The following is a 26219-nucleotide window of genomic DNA, read 5'->3' on the forward strand; positions in this document are numbered from 1 at the left end:
AAACTGGTTGATAATAAACAGTACTATGAACATTAGGATTAGAGAAGGAAATGGAAACGGAACCACTTCACAGTGTGGGGGACTCGAGTTCATCTCTCTATCCTGCTTGGAGCAAGACTGTGGAATGATCTTGTCGGAGTACCTTTTCCATTAGCTGATTTCAGTAAATCTGAGAGGGAAAAGTCGAATGGCATAGGGGGACCTGGGCAAATTTCTTTCTATCATTTTTTTTGAAAGACACAGAGATTGATGGGATCTCATCTTACCAGGCTATAAAATGGAACTTGCCGATAAAATGTTTGCCTTTTACCGTGGGTTTCTAACGTAGCTATTGACATGATTTGAACAGTGTCTTTAAGCATGAAGAATGATTCAATTACAGGTTAAGCAGCCTTTTTTTTATCGTTCTAGTAAAGGTTCATTTAGACATTTACACAGACAACTCAGTGCCTTGGAAGGACATTTTTTTTTTCAGGTTGTCTGCTGAAAGAGGACATTTTCTGGACAGAAAAAAAGAAGCCCGCTATTAGCTGGAGGATGCTGCTCAGCTTTCATAGGCGCCATTGGTAGAGAGGCCGGGTCTTCAGATGGAGAAGTCAGTGGCGGAGGCCGCGGGAACAATCAAGCTAATGCACAGGTGAAGATGCCCTCTTTGTCACCGTTGCAGGCTCTGGGATAAAGAGGCTCCTTTGAGAGCATTCATGCATTTCACACCCCACACAGGGAGCTTCAGAATGCAGTCTGAATGGGAGACTGGCTGGGAGAGTGGGAGGGAGGGACGACTGTGACTGGCAGGGAGCACAGCTCGCCATCAGATCAAGGTCCAGGGACAGCCCGGTCCTCTGAGGGAACTGGATGGCCCTTTGGGGATGGAGTTAGTGTTCTTAAGCCCCTGGGGATGTAGGTGACCCGGGGCCTCTTAAAAACACGCCTTCTAAAATGCCTTTAGTGAGACTGCAACTAAAGTGTTCCTGGCAAAAAAAAAAAAAAAAGAAAAGAAAAGATATTTATGTGCCTCTAGCTCTGGGAAAAGTTCTCCACAACTTCCCAGACTTAGGGTCTAGGTTTGAGCCTTGCTATTAACTCACTGGGAACCTTACTGGGGTCTCAAACTCTGGCTGATATCTCCTTGAAGAGAGGAGCTTGTGTTAGTTTGCTGCGGCCACCATAACAAAGTACCACAGACCAGGTGGGTGAAACAACAGAAATGTATTACCTTACAGTTTGGGGGCTGGAAGTTCAAGATCCAGGTTTTGTCAGGGTCGGTTTCTTCTGAGGCTTCTCTCCTTGGCTTGTCCATGGACTTCTTCTCCCTGTGGCTTCACACGGTCTTCCCTTTGTGTGTGTCTGTGTCCAAATTTCCTCTCTCTTCTTATAAGGGCCCCGGTCATATTAGATTAGGACCCACTGTACTTACTTCATTTTAACTTAACTCCCTTTTTAGAGATCCTATCCTGAAATACAGTCACATTCTGAAGTACTTGGAATAAGGTCTTCAACATGAACTTTGGAAGGACGCAATTTAGCCTATATGCCAGGGAGCACAAATGCATCTACTTTCTACCCTGCCTCCAAAGGATTAGTCAGTATAGGGTGGGGGTGGTGGAAAAAAACCTTATCTACTCCTCCATTCTATTAATGGAGAGCAGGAAGGAAACTGCCCTGTGAGGAATTTCTGTTGCAAGGTAAGGATAACTTGACTTTCAAAGCTTGTGCAAGAGGGATTCTCAGCTATGCCTGAGCCTACTCTCCAGAGCTTCTCATCTAATTGATCTGGATGAGGTTCAGACATGGATAATTTTTCGAAGCTCCCCAAGTGATTCTACTATGTAGCCAGGGTTGATAAATCACTGCTCTCAGGGCCTCTGGGTACATAAATGTGTCCCTCAAGGGATCATGGTTTTGTTCAGCAAGTCATTTCTGATGCATTGGAGGAGCCCCTGGACATGGTCTGGAAGCAGAAGACAAGACCTGTCACTGTTCTGCATGATAATGTGCAGGGATATTCATGGTGGTCAGAAAAAATAGTCATAGATCATGTAGCTTTTAGGAAAATGTTTCTCTTCTTAGCATGGATTTAGACTGTGTTGTCTCCTGTATCTAAGAATTATTATATGTTCTTGGAGAGGGGGTGGGGAGAGAGAGAGAGACAGAGAGAGAGACAGAGAGAGATACTGAGAATATCTCAAGAACCATGCATGCCAAAGCTTCTTCTTGGTCCAGATGAAGTGACCGTGGACAGCCACCACCCTGGAGTGGCATTATCCCAGACTGAGCAAGTCAGATCATGGAAAGAATAGTGTCTCAAGGATTGCCTTGTTGAACAGAAGGTTTGGATGAAAGGCTGAGAGCAACCTCCAAGGGTAAAGTATGTGGAGTGTCAAAAACTGAAGGATCGAGGAGGGGCTCTCTTTCAAAAGATGGCCTTGGTGGACCCTGACCCTGGGAAGCAAGGTTAGGCCTGGGGGCAGTGGAGGGGGGTGGTGTTTGTGCTCATCAGAGTATCTCCTGGGAAGAGTGTATTGTTTCTCTTGAATTTTAGGAAAATCATATTGTATCTCATTTAAATTGCACACCGTACATTATCTTTCCTCATAGTTGCTCACACACCTTTGGTAATGCCTGTTCATACTCTCAGCCTTTCTAGAACAAAAGGAAGGGCCATGAAAGGAAGCGTGTGTGTCTCTCCTGAGCCTCCCCTGCCCTGACCAGCAGGCCTTCACTGGCTGCATGTTGGAAATAAGTGGGGCTTTTCAAAACTACTAATACCTGGGCCCCAGTCTGGTTAATAACAGCTGAGGTGAAGCCAACTGAGCTGGAGTGGAGAACCAGTGACAAAGAGATGGATGGTGGCCAAGGAGCCCCAGGGAGCCAAGAGCCAAGCCTCAGGACAGCTCTCAGAGGAGCATGATGGAGAAAGAGCAGGTGAGACAGGTCTGTGTCTCCAAGAAGGTGAGCTATGATGTGTTGGTGGGAATTATATCTGGGCCATTATTTTGTCCCTAGAGCTTGGCAGAGAGCCTACTATACAGGCAAACATAGTTTCTACTGTACTTACCTGTGTACTTGTGCTATGTACTTCTCAGGAATATTGGAACATCTGCCAAAATGCTGAACAAGTATGACGAAGCAAAAGTATACAAGTAGGAAGGTGTTAGACTTGTTTTGATGTCTTGCCCACATGATTCCAACTTCAATTTCCCCTACTCAGCTACCAATCAATAGAGATTCCTTGGCCATGGCCCTCACATATGTAAATGTTTGTTGAATATTAACCACCTGCTCATCACATAGACAGCCAGGAAACTTATAATTGAGTTGTGAGGGTAAAGTATGTCTGCATGAAAGTATAAATTTCTACACAAATCTAAATGCTTTGGGAATAGTTTGTTGCATACCTGAGCAGGCTCTTGGAGGAAGGGTTGCTCCCTGTGGGCTGGAAAGAGGCTGGATCCATGAGAAAGTAGAGACTTGGGCTGGGCCTTACACTATGGATGTGTTGAAATGGCCGGCAGAAGGGAAAAGGGCCTTCTTGGTAGAGGTAATTACATGGGGGGCAGACATGGTGTATGTTATGGAGAGAAGGGAGAGAGCAGTCACACGCAGGATCTGCCTGCAGGGTTTGCAGTGGGGAAGGTGGCAAAGACACTAAACAGAGTAGGGCACTTTGGGCAGAAACGTGGGTGAGTGGATATTACCTGGTTTCCTGTTATGCTCCCCTGCATACTCTTCCCACTTCTCTGGTGCTATGGCAGTTAAGACAGGGAGCCACTGACAAGCTATCAAAGACATACCTCTCTGAGTTATGAACACTAAGTAGGCAAAGGTAGGGATGGGGGGCTCTTGAGTAGAAATCCAGGGGAAGGAGGCTGATGAGGAAGAAGCAATTGCTTTACATTAATACTAAAAAAGTGAAAAGGTAGATAGGGTGATTTCATGCTGGACTCAAAGTATTCTTTAAAAATACTTTTCTTTAAAAGTATTCTTTTCTTCAATTGCCTCTTGTTAAAACTATATGGCCACATTTCTAACCTACTTTAAGGAGTCCTATTTTCCAAGTCATTAATTGTTTTCTTGCATTCTTAGAGATTTTCAAGTTTCTCCTAATCCCTCCCAAATCCTGTGCATTTCAGAGGTAACCTGGAGAGGCTCAGCGTGCCCTAGAGACGCTGATAAATCTCCACATACTTCATCTGGTGGAGGAGCTTTTTCATCATCCGCCCCTGCATTTAATTCATTTAACTCGTGTGTGGTGTTATCCCGTGGGCGGGAGGCAGGAACTGACTGAACATGGAGCACATGGACACCAGCCCTCCCTTCCTGGAAGAGGCATGGGCTATACAGGGGCTTCTCTTAAGTAAATTAAAAATCACATATGTATTAATGGGGGAAAAATGTATCTCTCTGGTTTAAGAGGATGTAGTCATACCTAACTGACAAGCTTTAAAAAAATCACCCCTTCATGGGAAAAATAACAGTGACACAAAATCTCATCAGTAAGGCTATCATATCCATAGTAAGTCACAAAATTGAAACAAAAATTCTAAAATTGAATGTCTAGGTCAAAATCAGGATGAGGCAGGGGCTTTTGTAAAAATCATCCAGCCCAATTGTGTTCTGAGTGATAACTTTGAGTCCACAGGGATTTCCCATTGTCTGGACTCACTAGGCTCCTCCTGTGTCAGCCCAGCGCCCAGAGGAGCACACAGAAGGTGGTAGAGGAACCTGGGACCAAGGGGATGCAGTCCCTGGGGTGAGGCCCTAGTGCAGAGGGGAGAGTCTGCTGATAAGGACTTGTGGGCCTCCGAACTTGTGCCCTTGCGAGCTGTCTCCTCGGGTCCTGACTGCTCCTTTGTCTAGTTAGCTGTTGGAACTGTCAGGACATCATGGGGTGTCTGTATCGGTTTGTGAAAAAGAGGAACCAGAACACAGTGACACGGAGGGAGACTTGGGAACACCCACACATCTTCCAAGTTTGGGTGTACAGATAAGGCAAAGTTTTGAATAAAAGTAACAGTGGATTTCTGCAAACTGAACAGGAGGCAGTGAAAGTTTTCAGGGGAAGGGAAGGGAGCCTCTAAGGAACTAAGGGACAAGGGTCACCTAGCATCCAGATGGAGGCTCTTTCTCCAGGGTCATGGCCAATCCTAGCAGCTAGGAGCAGTTATCACCTTGATGAGGCTGGTGAGGGCACCTGGAGGAGGCATTAGGGCTGTGGGAGAGAAGAGTGGGAGCCAGTCCAGGAGCTGGCTGGGCTTGCCCTGGAGGCTGGTGACCCCAGCAACAGGGAGGGTGCTGATGCTGGGTGGAGGCTCCAGGTAATGGGCGGTGTCCTCTTGGCCTTCCTGCCTTCTGCTTGATGTGCTGAGGTTGGCCCAGGCCCTTTGATTTGCCTCGTGCTTGGGGAGAGTGAGTGAGTGTGGGGGTAGGTAGGACCTGGAATGATCATGAGGCTGGTGCCCCCAGAAATGACCACTTACCCATATTTGGTACAGGGGAGAAGGTTAGACAGACTGGACACTTTGGTTTCATCACTTTTCTTCTGGCTCTGCCCTGGGCTGGAGCCTAGGGGCCGGCCTGTTGCATAGACATACCCTATGAGAACAGAAAGGTTGCAGGGAGTATAATGGGTATGTTTGTTTGCTAGGGCTGCCCTAACAAAGTACCACAACCTGGCAGTTGAAACAATAGAAATCCAAGTCTCCCAGTTCTGGAGGCCAGAAGTCCAAGATCAAGGTGTCTGTGGGTTGGTTCCTTCAGAGGACAATGAGGGAGGATCTGCTGTTCCTTGCCTCTTCCATGATTCCTGGGGGTGTGCTGGCAATCTTTGGTGTTCCTTGGCTCGTAGATGCATCACCCCGGTCTGTGACTTCATCTTCACATGGCATTCTCCCTGTGTGCGTGCCTGTCTTCTGTCCACATTTCTGCTTTTTAAAGGACGTGGCATATTGAGTTAGGGTCTGTCCTACTGACCTCATCTTAACTTGATCAAAGACCATAGTTCCTAATTAGGTCATGTTCATAGGGACTGGAAGTTAGAACTGCATCGTATTTTGGAGAGGGGACAGAATTCAACCTATAACAGGTGCAAGGGTGCTGCCACTGGCTGTAAGGTAAATGAGGAAGACTGTGAGTTTTAGCAACCATTGTGTTGCAGCCCCCACAGCATAAGATCTGGGTGGGTCATTCAATACTTGTGTTTTTAGCTGTCAAGTCAGGGTTCCCCTGAGTGCTGCTTCACAGAGCAGGTGTGAAGGTCATAATGTATCTAAAGGCCCCTCAGTTTCTGAAGAGGATGCACCTATCAGTTGTTATGGCAACAACGTGCCACCTATATGCTCTTTCACTGAAGAGAGCCATTATAGTCCTAGTCCCCTTGTTTCCTGAACTCTGAAATGGGTTGAATAAATGGAGCGTTAACTGGGCATGTAATCCTACAGTGTAGTGTGGTGGCTATAAAAAAGGGTAGCAATGTATGTGTTGGCAGCAGGCCATGTCTAAGAATGGGGGGCTGGGAGTTAAGATCAAAAAGGAACAGAAGACCCAGGGGATTTGGATAGACCATGAGGGAAGGGAGGTGTTGCTGAGTGGAGGCAGGGTGGAGAGCAGCAGGTGTTATATGGTGTAGCTCCAAGACAGGAGATTTTCTGAAGCTTTGCCTTCTGTTGTGTTCCAAATGGTGCTAAGATTCTGATTCCAAGCAATTCCAATGTGTTTTTCCCCCCACCCACACCAAGCAAATCTCTGACACCAGCTGGGTGACACTGTCCAGCTGGAGAAAGCATTATGTCTCACAGTTTAGGGCTCCGTCCTACAAGGCTCACCTCCACCCCCAGTTCAGACACCACTTGCAAGTCTGGGTTGTCACCTGTGCTTCTGACTGATGGGCTGTGAACTGGAGTGCCCTTGACCCCTCCTTGGGTTTAATTAGTTTTCTAGAGTAGCTCACAGAAGTCAGAGAAACACTTTAGTTATTAGACCATCAATTTATTATAAAAGGATATAGCTCGGAACAGCCAGATGGGAGAGATGCAGAGGGCAAGGCACGTGGGGAGGGCACAGAGCTTCCATGTCCTCTTCAGGTCTGTGCTCTCCTTGCATCTGCATGTCCTCATGACCCAAGGTCTTTGAACCCTGAACTTTTGGAGGCTTCCTCACATAGGCATGATTAATCATTCACTACATTTTCATCCCTGCCTCCTTCTCAAGTGAATGGAGGATGGGCTGAAAATTGAGAGTTTCTAACCATGGCTGGTCTTTCTGGTGACCAACCCTCCTCTAGGATTCATCCAGGAGCCCACCCAGAGTCGCCTCATGAGGACAAAAGACACTCCTATCACCCAGGAAATTACAAGGGTTTCAGGAGCCCTGTGTCAGGGATAAGGTCAAAAACCAAATACTGGAACAAAAGATGTTTCTGGTGCTCTTCTCACTGAGGAATTATGAGGGTTTCAGGAGCTCCGTGGAAGGAATGGGGTCAGAGACCAATACATATTTTCTATTATCTCACAGGTGCTATTTTATAGACACTTCTTAGCCATGGTGTTTGTCAGTCATGTGCTTGGGTCACATTGACTGTGACCTCTGAGCTTCCTCCCAGAATGGGGTTCTGTTACTTGTTTCTGGAAAGTCCCAGGACTTCAGCTGCTCAGCAGTGAAGTTGTTTTTTGGGTTTTTTTTTTTTCTTGTATTAGCCTGTTAACCGATGTGTTGGATTTCTCTCTTTGGTAGCTCTATTATTTATAAATATATACTCACGTTTAGTCTTCTAGACTAAATAAAGGGAGTCATTCCTTGCAGGTGATGGAGGGTAACCAGCTCCTTCACCATGACCTTGATTGTTGAATCCTTGCAGATATTTCGTTCAACGGTTCAGTGGTCAAGGCCCCTCTGTGCCTCACTCAGTCTCCCCGTGCACCTTGCTTGTGACCCCAGAGTTCATTTGTGCGCAGATATGTTAATTTTGGTATTTTATCCTCAGGGATCTCTCCCCTGACCCCAGTCCTGTTCTTGCTTGTCCCATCCTCTTCATTGTTCCTGAGACAGACTTCTTATTACTCAAAGGCTGTGAGCCCACACCTTTCACCATGGCCTGAAAGGGGAGGCAGCCGGTTAACAAAGAAAGCTATGGCTGGTGATTTTTCTTTTTTTTCTTGCTCAGTTGTGAAGCTGAAAAAAAAATCCTGGCATACTTCAAACTTGAGCAGTGGCTGTGAATGTATTCACTCTTGAATTCATCTGTGAGGTTATTATACGCAGCTTTGATGTTACAGCAAGACTACCTGGGTCGTTTTGTTCCAATTACTCAGTGCAGAGGAGGAGGACTTCATGCCGCACGAAGGTGCCCAGCTTTGATGTCTTGACGAGGCGGTCTCTCTCGGGGCTGAGGCACCAGGAGCGAGTCTGGGCAGCTGAGGCACATCCAAGTGGCGGCCCTAACCCGGGGCAGGGGAGCCGGGTGCTCTCCGCACCGCGCTCTTCTGTCTCAGCCCTGAGGAGCTGTCGGGAAGAAGCCATAAGTGCAGGCCTATTGAGCGCACTTTCCATTGCATCACAGAGGATTTGGAAATAACCTCATTTTCCTCAATTAGGAAGATGGAGACTGTAATGGCTGTACTTTGCTCTTCTCAGACGTCTTTCATCTCTGCATCGCAAAGTGCTCTGAAAGCAGGACGAGTGAGCCTTCCTGACTCGCCAGCTGGGCAGGCGCCCTGCTGCCTGCCTCCGTCAAGGCTTGGTGGTTGAGGCCAACTCTTCAGGTGAGCTCGGGGTAACAGGAGATCCTGCTGACCCCAACCCAGGGCAAGGGCTGGAAACCCCACAGGATGGGGGCAAGGGGGGAGCCAGAGATAGCCCAGGGCATGGGGAGATTCCTGGGCTGGGAGGCAGGGGTCTCAGAGGCAGCCATGGGTGTCCCACTGGCCTGTTGTCAGAGGGCAGGCCTGTTACCATCACTGCCACCCACCCCTATCTGGGATCTCAGAGTCAGCAAGTAAAACAGGGAGTGGAATGTGAAGATGTCTCAGGTCCCTCCGGCTCTGCCATTCCGATGTGGTGTGGTGTGTATTGGACAGCCATGGGCTCCTCTGGCCAGCCTGGAGCTTTGCCTCGAAGCCATTCCTACTCAGAACCTGGGGTGCTCCTCGGTCACCTCAAGGGCCGTGTCTTCCATTGCTACCCCCATTCACATGCACAGGTTCCACACTCAGACTCCACACACACTGCTTGGTCTGATCACCTCCTGCTTGGATTGCCCAGGGCCAGCTTGGCCTGCCTGCCATCCGTGCGTTACCTTCAAGGCACGTCCTCCCACCCTTGCCTCTGTTCTTGCCTTTCCTCCAAATGCAAATGCTGGCTCCTGCCTTACTTTTACCAGACTGGATTACTCTCCTCTGTCCATTCAGGTGGGACCCCTCCTCCAAGACCGTCCAGCTCTTGCAAAGCCTTGGGTATTTTGCTCGGGCAGTGACCGCTCAGCCGACTAGGCTTTCATAGCTTTTGTCACCTGCTTTTAGATCTTCTGCTGCTCACCTCTCACTGGGGCCATTGTCCCTCCCTGCCTGTTGTGGTCATTCCTGTACCCTTCCAGTGAGCTGCCCTTCTGTGCTACGGGCTAAGATAAAACTCACTGAGCTATGGTGGTAGATGCAACAAGAGGGCTGGGAGGCTTCTGTTTCTCAGTATGGGCACTGGTGCCTCGAACCTGTGTGCTCAGCTGCCTTTTTTAGGGCCTTCCTTTTCTCAGCTGTGGTCCAGATGGTGGAAGCTGTAGGATAGAGGGACATCAGTTAATTGCAGAAGCAGGTGGAGGCTCCAGTGGAGGGCAGTCCATTCCCCTCTACTTGCAGAGGAATTTAAAAAAAGAGGAATTGTGAGGCTACACAAAAAGTTTTCCCCTGGCACTTTGGATCTCCCAAAAGTTTCCCAGGTGAGGAAGTTGACCAGGTCAGATCCCACCTTGGAAGATGACTTATTAATGGGAAGATTCCTATTCTGCCCCAGAGTGCACCCTGCTGGCTCACTCTCCCATGACAGGACCAGGCCTGGCACAGGAGATCACCCTCTGCTCTCAGAGCTCAGGGTGGTGCTGTCACATGGGAAGCCCCCCCCCTCTGCCCTGCCCCCCACCATGGGCTGCTCTGACAAGCTCTGAAAGCCATTTGGGGGAAAAACTGCATTTTGTTGTAGAGGTTTTCAAGTGTAAGGAGCCCAGGAAAATGCAACCCTGTCCCCTTTCTGGAACAAACAAAAAGGAAACTGCTGAAGTGGAAAATTCAGAATGGGACATAGAGGGCGGCCATTAGGTTGGACTTTTGATAATGAGCAGGAATTCCCACGAGAGTTCCACACGCTTGCACAGGATGGGTGCCACCTGTCTGGTGGGCTGTGGACTTTCGGGCTGTTTTGACTGAGTGAGATGCCTCATGTGGACCATTTGAGTGATTCTCTTGTTTGGCCTCAGAATCAGTCCTCACTCCATTTCAGCACCCCCATCCCCGCCCAAGCCCAAACTGCTTGCAGGCAGGTTCACTGGTGTTGCCACCCACAGCTCAGTCCTGGGGGACCCCTCCAAGTCTACTAGAGCTGCAGGGCCCTTCCTGTGGCTCCCCAGGACCTAGTGGCCCCATCACCCTGCTATGCTCTCCAGTGTCTGTGCTACAGGGCCTCCTTGGCTGCCACCAAACCTAAGTGTCTCCAGGAGCAGCTCTTGAGGTGCCATCTGAGGACCTTGCCTGAGTCCTGACTCCCAAGTTTTGTTTTCGCCATCTGCCTCCTTCTCCAGCGTTATTAGGCTCAGTGGTTGCTTTGCCCACCCCTTTGACCAGTGGTGAGAATACTTGTGGGTGTCACTCACCACCACTGGACACACACAGGCTACAGAGAAGGACAGGTAAGGCACCAAGGGTCCTGACTGGTGAGGCTCAGTGGGCTGGACATTGTCCTGCAAACCGAAAGTTCGCTGGTTCAATTCCAGTCAGAACATGTGCCTGGATGGCAGGCCAGGTCCCCAGTTGGGGTTGTGTGAATGGCAACTAATTGATGTCCCTCTCACACATCGAGGTTTCTCTCCCTCTCTTTCTCCCTCCCTACTCCTCTCTCAAAATATAAATAAATAAAATCTTTTTTCAAAAAGGCACCAAGTATGGGGAGTGGGTGATCCCTCATGAGGATGTATCATGGGAGGGGTTTGAAGGGCAGCCCTGTCTGCCTGTCTGGGGCACCATGCACAAATGGGGTGGGACATGGGAGGGGGACTAAATACCCAGCCCAGGGATGGCTGTAGGCCTACATCTGGACAGGATTGTGAGGGGATCTTTTTTGGCTGCTACATTAACAGAAGTAGTGAATTTTCTTTGTCATCTTTTTTTGATATTTGTTTCATCCTTTTAATTTGCACTGTATAGCACATAGCAGGCAGTGGTCCATCATTTCTCAGGGACCTTGGATGTTCACCTATGGCCTGCTAGCATCACATCATTGGCAGAAAGGGTCAGCTAACCACCAAGGGTGTGGTTTTCCCACCAGAGCCTAGAACTGTTGTGGGGAGTGGCTGTCCCTTGGGGGTGGTGTCCTGTGACAAGCTGTTGCCAGCAGGAATGAGAGCAGAATCGATGAGTGTCTTGTCTGAGTCAAGGCCTTTAAAAGGTCTTTTCCCACTGTTAGCTGAATGGAGATGGTTTTGAGGATTTAGAGTGGGCAGAGCCACAATAGAAGCCAAGATAGAAGGAGTCTGGGTCTCTGAGTGATCACATGACAGGTGCCTGATGAGAGCACCTGAATTGGACTGAGATGTGAATAGGAAATAAAATCTCATTGCCTTAAGCTGCTGAAAACTCATGGGCATTTAGGGCTCAACTAGTACAATAGTTAGTATTACTATAACTAATGCACATTAGTTTAGACAATCCAAAGACTTTTTGGTCCTAATCAAGCATTGTTTTAGTCTGTCTTTCGTCTCCCTGGTTTCTGCTTTCATTGAGAAGCTCAGGAGCTGCTATTTTTAAAACATTTTGTATGTCAATTATAGTTGATATTCAGTAGTGTGTTATATTAGTTTCAGGTGTACAGAATAGTGGTTAGACATTTATATAACTTATGAGTGATCCTACCGATAATTCTAGTATCCACCTGGCACCGTACAGTATTACAACATTATTGACCATATCCGTATGCTGCTCTTTACACCCCCATCACTATTTTGGGACTACCAACCTGTACTTAATCCCACCACCTTTTTCATCTAGCTCCCCAACCGCTTCCCATCTGGCAACCGTCAATCTGTTCTCTGCATCTATAAGTCTGTTTCTGTTTTGTTTGTTTGTTTATTAGATTCCACATATAAGTGAAATCATATTCTTTCTCACTTGGATTTATTTCACTCAATGCAATACCCTCTAAGTCCATCCATGCTGTTGCAAAGGGTCAGATTTCATTCTTTTTATGGCCAAGTAATATTCCACTGTCTCTATGTACCACAATTTCTTTATCCACTTGTCTGTTGATGGGCATTTGGGTTGCTTCCGTATCTTGGTTATTGTAAATGACACTTCAATGAACATAGGTGAGTATATATTATTGTAAATTAGTATTTTGGGTTTCTTCAGATATAGGAGCTGCTCTTGTTCAATGAAAATTTTGAAGAAAGTATGGTATAAGGGGACAAACAGGAGAGGAGGTAGATTAGGGTAGTTACTGAAAAAACTTATTCTCTCAGTCCTGAGGATTTCTTCCTCCCTCCCTCCCTTCCTTCCTTCTTTCCTCCCTTCCTCCCTCCCTCCCTCCCTCCCTCCCTCCCTCCCTCCCTCCCTTCCTTCCTTCCTTTCTTCCTTCCTTCCTTCCTTCCTTCCTTCCCTTCTCTCTCTTGCTAGTGATTTCAGGATCTCTGGAATTATGAAAGTAATGGAGTCATGACTATAATTACCTCTATTCTGTAATCACCCAGCAAATATCATATGAATACATAGGGGGTTTGACTCAGCAGATCTGGCAGCTGCAGAGTTTGATTATAATGATTTAGCTGTTGGGAAATGCCAGGGATTAATTTCAGTCATCAGTGTAGGAACAACAAGGAGAAATGGCCCCAAATGAGGAAAGGACACATGCAGGCTGTGTGGTGTGAGCACTTTGTGACTGGGAGGCCAATTAGACAAGGAGCACACCCCCGGCCCCGGAGCCCGCCCTGCGGGACCTTGGGGAACTGTATATTCAGATTCGTCAGCACGCTGATCATTGGTCTTCTAGAATCTCACACGTGAGATCTGAAGGGAACAGAGGTGCATGTTTGAGCTCTGGCTGCAGTAACCCTGGGGGGTGGAGTCACACAGCCGGCCCCAGGTTACAGATACCAGTGCCAGTCCACAAGAAGCCAGTCTCTCAATGTGGCGCTGGGAGTGGCATTTTCTAGGTTATGACCCAGGTCCCTGTGCCCTTTCTCTTACCTCATAGTAGCTTTGGTGAGGAACAAAACTCCCCGTATGTTTTTCCGGTGGAAATAGGTGATTTTTTTAATGACTGTTTTTCATGGGGCTCCCAGGAAAGCTTTATGGGGGGAAAATGTGGGTACTTGCTGTGCACGTAAGATCCTGGTGTTCCAGGAAGGAGGTGGAGCAGACCCTCTGCAAGCTCGAGGTCTCCTGAAAGAGGCCAGGTCCCTGTGACCCAATGTGTTGGGGAGCTGAGCTGCACTGTCCTTTCTTAATTTGGGGGCATTTTTCCTACTGTTCCTACACCGATGACTGAAATGAATCCCTAGCATTTCCCAACAGCTAAGTTATCACAATCAAACTCTGCAGTTTGAGTCTAATTACGAGGTTCTGGTGTCTTGTCTGGATGATGCCCACCAGAACCTTTGGAGTGGAGAGGGCTGTGGTGTTGGGTGCTATCCTGAGCCTTTCCCATTGCTCTGAACTGCTCTTTGCTTCTTTGCAGTGGGACTCAGTACTCACCACTTCCTGTCCTGAAAATTCCCTAGAGGCTCACATTTTCATCTTTAAGTCCAGCTGCTTGGGAAGAGGGCCTCGAATGAGGAATAATCAGGGCTGTTTGGGGCTGGGGCTGTAGCATAGGGGAGGTGGCATTGTGGGCACAGAGAAGCAATCTCATAGACAGATTCCATCCAGGCCCAGACCTATTCCCTGCCCTGGGTTTGAAGTCATTAGAGTGATTTCATGTTTTTATCAATGAAACAACAATCCTGTCTCTATGACTACAGCCTGATAGGCTAGTTTAGCCACAGTTTGGGCATCCCCTCCCTTTTTCTGAGGGACATAGGGTTTCTATCCAGGGTGGAAGGGCTGGCTCAGTAGGGACTCCCAGATGGGGAAAGGTCACACACCTGGAGTGCCCCTTGTGTGTGGTCACAAGCAGCACCAGGGATCCAGGGGTGAAGCTGTCTGGGCCATAGTGTGTCTACCAGATGCCTTCTAGTTTGGGGAATCATCTATACCAGATGCAACCTCAGACTCTCACCTACACCTTGCCAACCTACACAAACCCATCTCTCATCGCTGCTCCAAACACAGGCGCACCACAAATACTTGCCCCAGGTTTTGTCAGTAACCCAAGGAATAATATTCTCTAAGATCTAAATTCAAATCTAAATGGTACTTTTAACTGAACCTCCAAACTATTTTCCTGATGCTCACTGGACTCTGACAATAGCTCTAATCTCTTAGTGTTTTAACCAAACCAGATCTCAACAACTTCTAACACCTAACGTAACACTAACGTCTAGGTCAGGGGCCACTGGGGGCCACATCAGCCTCACGGTTGCCTTCAAAGGGCCAAATGTAATTTTAGGACTGTATAAGTGTAACTACTCCTTAACCAGGGGCAAGGAGCTCAGCACTGCCGCTGGGTAGAAACAAGGTGTAGGGTTGGATTTGGCCCACGGGCCTTGTGTTTACCACCTGTGGTCTAGGTAGAAGCCCAGCCCCAACTGAAACATGGACACCAAGCTTCACTCGAAACCAGGTTCTCACCCTAGCCTGTAGCCCAGTCCTGACCTTTACCTTACTGTGACCCGGGCGTTAACTATAACCGAATCTTGCCACTGTAGATTCAAACTCTAAGTTTAACCCAGCCTGAAACCTAACCCAAGCAGGGAATGTTTTTAAGGTCTGGCTCTTCTGAGCTGGAATGGTACCCTCATTTATCATCTGTACGGGAGGACATTTTTCTTCAATTATCCTCTTATATTCTCTGGCTGGGCCTGTAGGAAAACAACAAAACTGACAACAGGCAGATTAGCAGGAAAAAAGACATACAAATTTATTTGATGTTAAAAGTTTTATGTGGCTCAGGAGGGCTTCTTTGAAAGAAGAGAAAACCCCCAAAGAAACAGCTAGGCTTGAAGGCTTTCATACCACCTGAAAAAAAAAAAAGGGATGAATTTAAAAAGAAGTGACAAGACAAAAGAAAGGGACTTTGAGATTCTAGGGCAGCAAATTGTAGGAAGGCATGTGTATGGGGAAACTATTGTTAGAGAAAGACTAGTTAGTAAGGTTTGTTTGTGTCGCTTCTCAGTGCCATCTTATCCCTGTGATAAGGATGACATTTTCTTCCTGGTGTAGGAAGTGGGTGGGAGGGGGTGCCTTCACAAGGGGAGTTTATGATCTCCTTCCAGGCAGGTGAGACTGCAGAGAACTCACTCTGTGTTTGCTTTTTCTCAGTTGATTTCAGCTCAAAACAGTCCTTATACCGGAGTGGTCTATTTGGGGTGCAAATTCTGATCTACACATCCTTCCCCCACACCCCTCCACTTCTGTGTCCTGTGTCCATTGCTCTGGGCTCTCAATTGTGATGGCCCTTGTCCCTCAGGCAGAGTTTTGAGTCTTGAACTTTGAACTTGATATCATGGCTTTTTGATTCCAAAAGTGGAAAACGAACTGATTCGATGAAGATGAATCCTGGACAGTGTATTGGTTGAGGTGAATACAAATTCCTTGGAGAACCAATTTGTATTAAGAATCTCTGTTAGCAAATCCTAGGCCTTTGGGGTGGGTGGAGAAAAAATTTAAATAGGTATATATGTGCCCTGGCTGGTGTGCCTCAGTGGATTGAGCACTGGCCTGTGAACCAGAGGGTTGCCAGTTCCATTCCCAGTCAGGGCACATGCCTGAGTTGAGGGCCAGGTCCCTGGCAGGTGGTGCATAAGAGGCAGCTACACATTGATGTCTCTCTCCCTCCCTTCTCCTCTCTAAAAATAAGTAAATTAATAGGTATATGTGATGTTGGAGGAGGGAAGCTTTCCAGTTGGATTTACCATCTCTTTATGCCTCACTTTCCTAAACCAAGTAGGATATAGTGAGCTATACCTGAGCTAAAGATTAAGTGAGCTAATATATAAAAAGTTTGTGGAGCACTCAATAAATGTTCTTTTTCTCCTTCTTCTTCTTCTTCTTCTTCTTCTTCTTCTTCTTCTTCATCATCATCATCATCATCATCATCATCATCCCATTCTTCTGTTTCTTAGTTCCTGAATGGATCTGAAAACACTTAAATTTTCACAAAAATAACTTGAAAATGTGAACCCAATTTTTTACTTTTTTTTTCCCCAGCAAAAGCTACCATTGGAAATGCAAACATTTTTGGTAAAGGTGAGCTTTCTGAAGGCTAACTTTATAAAATTATATAGGTAACTTTTCTGTTGAGCAGAGGGGTCAGTGGAAGATGGTTAAAGAAGGTTCATGTGTGTGAAGTAGAAATCATCTCTTAATCATCTTATCTCTTCATGTGTCCTTCAGTGTGGCACAGGGTATGAACGAAACTTTTGGAATTAGATGGGCTCATGATACCCATTGCTCCATTGCCTACCAGTTATGGGCCAGTCATTCGCTCATTCATTGATCGTGTCCTTCTGTGTCTCAGTCACGCCAACAGAATAGGCGTCATTCCAGCCCTCCTGGAGCTTTTAATCTAGTGACATAGATACTAAACACACGCACACACACATATGCCATTGTAATTTAAAATGAAATTTGATATGTGAAAATCAGGGGTCCTTGGTTTGGGGGTTTTTAGGGGAGGGTGTTCTGGGGATGACAGGGAAGGGTTATTCAGTGGAACAATGAGTGAGAGAGTTTGATTTCGACAACAGGGCTCCTAACTGGAGGAAAATTTAACCTTATTTTGAGTCTTTGTCTCTAGTGGATATGGTAGCTGCTTCCATATCATGTTGAAATTATGGTGGTTACTAGTCTCATTGCTGAATCCTGTTAGTTAATACCTTGATAAAAAAGCACATGTATTATCACCATAACACAAGTACATATTTAAATATACTTTTAAAGAGAAGCTTTATGTTCATAGCAAAGTTGAGCAGAAGCTACAGAGACTTCCCATATACCTCTTGCCCACCCCCATTCAGACAGCTTCCCCCACTGTCAAAATCCCTCAATGCAGAGGTAAGTCACGATTGTATTTTAAAATGATATTTTGATAATGTGTATTTTGATATAATTGGTTCCCTTTGTAATCCTATGCATTCATTTTATACATTAAAACAACATCCCAACCCTGGCTTGTGTAGCTCGGTGGATTGAGTGCGAGCCTGCAAACCAAAGGGGTGCCGGTTCAATTCCTAGTCAGGGAACATGCCTGGGTTGCAGGCCAGGTCCCTAGCAGGGGACGTATGAGAGGCAACCACACATTAATTTCTCTTTCTCCCTCCCTTTCCCTCTCTAAAAGCAAGTAAATAAAATATTAAAAAAAACAATCCCAAGCAAGGCTCCATAGACTTCACCAGACTTTCAAAGCAGAGAAAGGTCAGGGCACACAAAGGGTCAAGGTAGCAGACTGTAGAGGAGCATCCTCTGCAGCCCTGAGACAGGGAGGGCAGGGAGGCAGCCCCAGCCTAGTGGGAGTAGAGTCAGCCAGGAGGAGACTGGCAAACTGAGGCTGGAGAGGCCCAAGGGCCCAGATACTGAGGAGCCCTGAGGGCCACTTTGAGGAATTTGATTTTCTCTTATGGACAATGGAATCAACTGGAGGGCTTTAAGCAGAGATTAACTTCATGACTTGATTTTCATCAAAACAGCACTAAAAGGACACCACCACCACCACTAGCCTCTTCATTGTTACCTGTAAGAGGAGGAATATAAGGTTGGTTGAGATAAAACAGGGAGACTTGCAACTTGGAATTGGGTGATGGGAACTGAAATGCAGAAAAGGGAATGAAGTGAAGATATATCTTGGGGGTGAAACTGGAAACCCGTGGTAATAGATTCAATGTGGGAGGTGAGGGAAAGAGAAGTATAAGGATGATTCCCCGGTTCTTTACTTCAGTCACGAAGGGATGAAGGTGTCATGGTCTGTGATGAAGAAGACTGAGAAGGGGCAAGTGGAAGGGGAGTTTTCGCTTTCAGACATGTCAATTGAGATGCTGGTGAGACATCCAAATGGATGTGTCAAGGAGGCGATTGGATAAATGATTCTGGAGCTTAAATGAGATCTGGGTCGGAGATAGGAATTTGAAGATGCCAACGTATAGATGACATTGAAAGTCATGGAGATGAATGAGGCTGCTCTCGGCTAGAGTGAGATGAAGAAAGGGTCTGGAAGGGCTCTGTGGGACTTCAAAATTTAAAGACAGTGTAATAACGGAGTGTCATAGTGGTAATACAAAGAGCTAGCATTTGTTGACATCTTACTGTGTGCTAGGCATTGTTCTGAATGTGCTGCATGCATTTATGCCTTTGTCTTATCACATCAACCCTATGCAGTAACCTGAGGCACAAGACACTCAATATTTTGCTTAAGACCATAGTTAGTAGGTAGAGGAGCTCAGGGGGTGGACCCAGCAATCCGGCCCCAGAACTCATTCCCTTAATCCCTGTAGAGCTTGGGACAGGGGAGCCAGAGGAAGCAGGAGAGATGAGGAAATCAGGTGTGATGTTCAGAAAGCTAAGAGTGGAATGCTTTGAGGTGGAGGTGTGGCCACCTTGGTCAGAGGCTGCTCAGGTCCAGGAAGTTGAGCTCCAAAGAGTAGCCACTGGATCTGGGAACGTGGAGGTTGCAGACAACACCAGAAAATGCAGTTTTGGTGGAGTGGTAGGAGGGTAGGTGTGAGAACTGGTTGATGTGACTCGGAGAGAGCGTGGGCCTGACGTGCAGATGGCTTGTCCTTCACTGTCCCCTGAAGTAGAACACTTGCTCTGCAGGGTAGTTAGAATGTTTGGAGAAAGTGAACGTTAGGAACCGTACTTAGCACACAGTAGGTATGCAATAGATGTTAACAATTTTCACACACGTCTGCATACATCCTGAGGTCATCGAGACCTGTGGTATTGGTGACACAGGACCAAGAATATAAATGCACAACACTGGTCAGCCATGGATGAATTGACATGCTGGTAGTAGATAAAAGGCATACCTGTAAGAAGGTAGTGAGATTGGCTATGACATACCACACCCTGTGAGTTTGCCAAGGGACTCTGGCAGGGGCAGTGGCCCTACCTTGAGCCAGGGTAGGTTTCAGGCAAAGCTCTCAGTCACAAACACTCTTCCTTATGTGGCAATAACACTTCCCATTTAGAAGCACCTCTCTCCATGGGGCTAAAAGCAATTTGTAAACAGAACAGAATGCATCTCATTACTGCTCCCCACCCAGCCTCCCATCCCGCTGTGACTGATGGCTGGGGGTGGGGGGAGGGTGAAGGACCTGGTGTGACTGAAGCTGCAGTAGAAGTAACTTGGAGCTTAGAGTCACAAAGCTGGGTTTAGACATGGGTTGTTCCCAGAGCTCCTCAAAGCTGCTCCCCAAATCCCTCCCTAGAAGGGCAAGCAGTGAAAGTGAACCTTACCACCCTCGACCGTTTAACTGCTTCTGCTTCCTAAAGAAGGGTGGGTCTGGCCCACTACCAGGTCCCGGCTTCTGCCTTCCCAGAGGCCTGTGGCATTCTCTTTACCCTGGAGGTGGTGTGGTGGGTGACTGAGAAAACCTGGGCTTCTTCACGTTCTCATAGAGGATAGCCCCCTCTAGACCCCTGCAGTTTGCTGGGACCCCTGACTTTGCCCTTGACAGGAATCCTGGGTGTGTGGGCTGGGTGACAGAGCTGTGGGTGCCTCCAGAAACTGGGGACAGGCCCCGTGGCACACAGGCATCCAGATCTCCCGATGACAAGCCCAGCACTAATTTGGGGTACTGTATGTCTTTCTGAGTCATTTGGAACTTGCCCTAGTTTTTCCGATATTATCACATTGCTCTTCACTAAGTATCCTTTTCTACACGATTTATATAAAAGCATCTGCAAATATGTGGAGTGCCCTTGGTGATTCCTGCAGAAACTTAGGTGCTGGTGGAGTCTTCGGAGGGGGTTAAGCGAGGGGAGCCTGGGGCAGAATATGCAGAAACCTGCAGGATGGTAGACCTGCCTATTGTGTGGAATTCAAGGGGAATTATTCTCTCTGTCTCTGTCTCTCTCTCTTTTTTTTTTTTGCTCACTATTGCATCTTCTCTTAGCATGCTTAATCCCAGCCATCATTCAAGGCCCCAATTAAGTTCTACATCTTCTAGAAAGACTTCCTTGATAATTTTTTGTTTTTGTAGTTGTCCTTTATTTTATGTATTCTCATTGAGGCATAATTTACATAATGTAAAATCAGCCATTTTAAAGTGAAAAATAGATTAAGTGAAATAAGCCAGGCGGCAAAAGATGAATATCATATGATCTCACTTATAAGTGGAACCTGATGAACAAAGCAAACAAATGAACATAACAGAAGAAACAGAGGCATGGACACAAGGAACAGACTGACAGGGACCAGAGGGGAGGGGGGAAGGGGATAAGGGAGGGAAGAAGGGGAAGGGACTAGTTAAAGAACAAGTGTAAATGACCCACGGACACGGACAACAGGGTGGGATTGACTGGGGGGTTGGGCGAGGCAGAGGAGAGCAATGAGGGGGGAAGTTGGGACAACTCTAATAGAACAACAATTAAAAAAAGAAAAATAAATAATTATACCAATGATAATAATAACAAAAAAAGAAAAGAAAAATTTAGTGGCACTTAGTGCATTCACTGTGTTTGCAATTACCCCCTCTATTTAGTTCCAAAACATGTTCATCTCCCCCAATGAAGCCTTGTACCATTAAGCAGCTATTCTCCCCTGTCTCCCTTCCCCTACCCAACCCTGGCAACCACAAATCTGATTTCTGTCTCTCTGGATTTATATATAGCCATATTTGGTATACATAGAATCATACGGTATAGGACATTTTGCGTTTAGCTTCTTTCAGTTAACATATTTTCTAGGCTTATCCAATTTATTCCTTTTTGTGGTTGAATAATATTCCATTATATGTACAGGAAGTCCTCAAATAATATCATTTCATTATAATGTTGATGAAATGCTATAGGAACTTAGCTCTTGCTTCTATCAATTCACTTATGGTAAAATTGGTTTTGTTATACATTGTTTCGCTTAAAGTCTCAGAACCTAGCAAGGACGTTAAGTGAGGGTTTATTGTATACATCGCAATTTATTTATCCATTAATCTGTTGATGGACATTTGGGTTATCTCCACTGTTTACTGTTATTAATAGTGCTGCTTTCACTCTGTATAGGTATTTGTTTCAGTACTTTTTTCCCCATTTCTTACGGGTATTTACTTAGGAGTGGAAACACTGAGCCATGTGGTAATTCTGTGTTTAGCTTTTTGAAGAACAACCAAATATTTTCCACATTTTGCACCCCCACCAGCAAACCTTGATCGTTTTACTTCCTAGTAACTGTTCTACAAAGGAAATTATTACATTATTTTTACCTGTGTGAGATGCCTTCTTGTGTTATCTGTCTTATTTCTATACCATCTTTTAGGTTAATTCTAAACTCCACAACCTCAAGGACCAATCTCCACTATTCGTTTATTTATCAGTTCATGGATTCAATCAGCAGTTAGCAGTACAGTTTAGGAGCCAAGAGTCTTGGCTCTGGAATCAAACTACCTGGGTTCAAGTCCTGGGCCTGCCATTTGCTAATACTGTATAATTTAGGCAATTATTTCAGTTCACTTCATCTTCGTTTTCTTTTAATCAGTAAAATGGGAATGATGGTAGGTGTCACATCGCTTCTGTAACACTGACCACACACTTGGGGGCTTAAAACAACACAATTATGACCTCACATTTCTGAACTGGGTCTCACAAGGTGCCGGGACAGCACTCCCTCTGGAGGCCCTAGGGGAGGGTCTGTTTCCTGACCTTCTCCAGCTTCTAGAGGCTGCCTGCACTCCTCTGCTCGCGGCCCTTTTCCTCTTCAGGCCAACAGTCCTATCCCTCTGACTTCTGCCTCCATCCTCACATCTCCTCTGTCTCTCCTCCTTTGACCCTCTGCCTCCCTCTTAGATGAAAACCCCTGTGATTACACTGGACATAACCCAGAATAACCTCTCCACCTCCAGATCTCTAACTGAATCATATCTGAAAAGTCCTTTTTGCTGGGTAAGTAACAGAGTTTAACTTGTACACACCTTTGGGGAGACCATTATTCTGCCTGCCACAGTTGTGTTGCCTCATAAGAACATTTTGAAGATAAAATGAGATATTTCACACAAAACCCAGGGACTCAGTGATGTTAAACATAACAGCTGCTGCTACCAAGGGTGGCTGTGCCCACGGCTGCTTCCGGTCAAATACTGTCAGATTTAGTGCCTAGAACACAGTGCATGCTCTGTAGGCATCTGGAGACTGCACGGGTCTGACTTGTAAGGTCTCAGGGATGCTTCCTAAGAATGGGCTGCCTCTTCTCCATAAGGACAAGTCACTCATCAAACCCCCGTGTAAGCATTCTCTCTGGGGTTCCTCTTGATTCAGGCCCCTTTCTTTGGGGATAACAAATTTGAGCTGTAAAGCTCTGGTCTGTATCAAAGGTCTTACATGTTTCTGTTGTCTTTGAATTATGAAATCAAAAGTTCTGGGTTGCAAAAGACACGTGATAAAGGACTGTTATCCAAAATATACAAAGAACTCTTAAAACTCAACAATAAGGAAATAAACAACCTGATTAAAAATGGGCCAGAGAGACTTCACCAGGATGTACAGATGGCACATAAGCATATGAAAAGATGCTCCACATCATATATCATCAGGGAGATGCAAATTAAAACAGTAATGAGATATCACTATGCATTTATTAGACTGGCCAAAATCCAAAACACTGACACCACCAAACTCTGGCAAGGATGTGGAGCAACAGAAACTCTCAGTAATTCCTGGTGGGAATGTAAAAAGTTGGAAGACAGTTTGGCAGGTTTTTAATAAAACTAAACATACTCTTATGGTCCAGAAATCTCATCTCTTGGTATTTACCCCAAAGAGTTGAAAACTTAGGTCTGCACTCTGTGCAAAAGCCTGCACAAGGGTGTTTGTAGCAGCTTTATTCATAATTGCCCAACCTGGAAGCTACCAAGATGTCCTTCTGTAGGGGAGTGGAATAAATAAATCATGGCACATCCAGAAAATGGAATATTATGCAGCCCTAAAATAAATAAGCTATTAAGCCATGACAAGAAATGGAGGAAATTTAACTTTTACTAAGAAGCCAATTTGAAAAGGTGTACATTCCATCTCTCTCCAACTGTATAACTTTCTGGAAAAGGCAAAACTGTGGAGGCAATCACAAAATCCGTGGTGGTGGGGATTACAGGGGAAGGAGGAATGCACAGGACACAGGACTTTTAGGGCCATGAAATTAGTCTGTATGATACCATAACGATGGAGATGAGTCATTATACACTTACCTAAACCCGTAGAATGTCCCACACCAAGTGTGAACCCCAGTGTGGACCATGGGCTTAGTGATGACAGTGTGTCAGTGTGGGCTCATCCTCATATCACTCCCGTGGGGCCGTTGCTGATGTGGGAGTCCATGCACGTGTGGGGCAGATCTCTCCACTTTTCTCTCAATCTTGCCATGAACATACAACTGCTCTAAAAAAGATACAGTCAAAGTTTCTGGGTGCCTGGGAAGGTGTGGTGATTGATGCTCAAGAACCCAAGGCTGGGAGTAGCTACATGCCAGGGAAGCAAGTCTGGAACTTGTGCTGAACTATGAACGCTCCTGAATTGCCTTCCCCGATGGACCTGTAGTCCTAAAGCTGATTCTACTTGTCAGAGAGGTTTCACTAGGCAATGGCAGAGGGAGGCTCCCTAAAAGCTATCACTGTGTCTTGCTCCAGGACATGGGCCAGAGGATGAAGAAAGAATGGGGACAAGGACCTTCTGACAACATGGTGCTGCTGTACAGCCACTTAGTCACCTTGGAGAGGAATGTTTTGCCGTTGCTGTTGTTGGGCAGCTTTGCTAATTGCATTGCTGTAGTAGCTCCAGCTGGGAGAGGTGCAGCTGCTCTCAGACTGCAGGGCAGGAACAGAGATTCCTTCCCTGTGTGTAATGTAGGGCCCGTGCCTGGGGGCCGGGTCCCTGCTGGAGGAAGCTGGGGGTGGGGCTGGGGAATGGGAGGGTTGGCCCTGGTGAAGAAACCCAAGTCTCTTTATTTCCCCCTTGTGGCCCTGGTCACCCCGTCTGGAGAAGGTAGATGGATCAAAGATCTTGTGCAACTCCTAGCCCCTGGGATTCTATAATTGTATAAAGAGTTATGCCAAGGAATTTTTAAATAAATACTTCTCAGATGACTTATGTGACGATCAAATGAACAAAATGTAACTCCTGGATTTTGACTCAGTGCAGGGAATCATCTGGGTCATGCCCTGCCCACTTATGTTTACTTCCTTGCAACACTTAGAGAGCCCTTGGATCTTCTGAGTTCCGCCTTGTATCCACACCCTAGTTTTGCCTTGGCCAACTGACCCCACAGGGCTTCAAGAGGCTCCAGAATTCCTAGGGTGGAGGAGAGAGGTGCATATACTGATGGTCATCGACTGTGTCCCAAGAAACAGAATTAGAGGGGCTCTTTTGGCCATTGTGGTTATGGGGGAAAAGGCCCAGAGGCTGAAGCAGGATTTCATCAATAGCCTCTCCCACAGGTGTGCCCCCTTGGGCCACAAAAGACTAGGATTGCAAACCAGAGTTCCCTGAGGTAATCCTGGGGCTTACGACCTGCAGGGATGAGTCACCCCTTCGGACACTTTCTGGGGTCCCTGAATGTGGAAGGGAAGCTGAAGAGTTTTAGAATGAAATAGATCTTTCTAACAGTTGGAATGATATGATACTGCAAGAAGAAAAACGTCAAGCCACATGGGTAAGAAAGGAAGTGGCCCCACCAGGGCCCAGTGGGGGAGAAGGGAGAAGTCAGAAGGATAGAGGAATGCCAGGAAGGGCTGAATGAGCAGAGGTTCAGCGGCAAGAACAGACTCCGTGTGTTTGGGAAGCTCTAAGCAGCCGAGTGTCTCTGGAATGTGAAGTGAAAGATAGGGAGTCATGAGTTATGGCTGGAGAGGTAGGCAGGGGGTGCTGAGGAGGGCCTTGTAGACCAGGTCAGGTGTTTGAACTTGACCTTGTGAGGGTCTGGGTGTGGGATCCTTGAAGGGTATGAGACAGGGACACACACCAGGTTTTGATGAGAGTCCAGTAGCCCTTGTTCCTTGTCATTAGGTGCGTGTTCTCTCTGTTTCCTTATTTTCACGGCAGCCTCGGGCCCCTCACTCAAGGAATTGTCACTTCAAGCCGAGAACTAGCAGGACAACAAATTCGCAAGAAAAATCTGTGCTTTTCCCAAAGTGTTGTTTGCAGAGTGGGAGGAAAGAGACTTGACACCAGCTATTTGGGACTTTGGGGACAAACAGTGTGTTTCGCACATTGCTCTGGGGCAGTAGGATGTTTTGATGCTTAATTACATCCTGTGTGTTTTCCTGGAAAATGCTGAGGTCACAGCATGTCTGTAGCCGGCAGAGCTCCAGCAGTCTGAAGATGCCATTCCCGGTCCCTAAATATTAACCCTCAGAAGTAACATGGATGCTGTTGTGAACTAAAACAAGGGCCTCAGAAAGAGCAAATATGGAGCCCAGCACAAACAGTGCCCCTTTTTATTACAGAACCTTTTATTACAAAATCCTAAGCAGTAACTCTGTCACATAACCATATCACACTCAAGCACACCATATGACATTTTAGATGAAATGTTCAAATTAAAACTATAAACTATTACACCTGTATTATTACTCTACCAACCACACTGAAGCAGGTGTTACTTCTGCCAGACCTGGTAGAATGAAAGGGATGAAAGCAAAATCCTCTTTCTTAGTCTTGCTGGACACGGGA

At 46.5% G+C, this 26219-nt stretch overlaps 1 long non-coding RNA gene across 1 annotated transcript; it reads left to right on the forward strand.

The window, feature by feature from the left end:
* On the forward strand, positions 1-24548 carry LOC123478978 (uncharacterized). The gene is made up of 4 exons (XR_006654413.2): positions 1-637; positions 2639-2934; positions 8632-8759; positions 24179-24548. It is a non-coding gene; the product is annotated as an uncharacterized lncRNA (long non-coding RNA).
* The last annotated feature ends 1671 nt before the right edge of the window (positions 24549-26219 follow it).

Source organism: Desmodus rotundus, chromosome 5 (genome assembly GCF_022682495.2).
Source record: "Desmodus rotundus isolate HL8 chromosome 5, HLdesRot8A.1, whole genome shotgun sequence".
Taxonomy (NCBI): domain Eukaryota; kingdom Metazoa; phylum Chordata; class Mammalia; order Chiroptera; family Phyllostomidae; genus Desmodus; species Desmodus rotundus.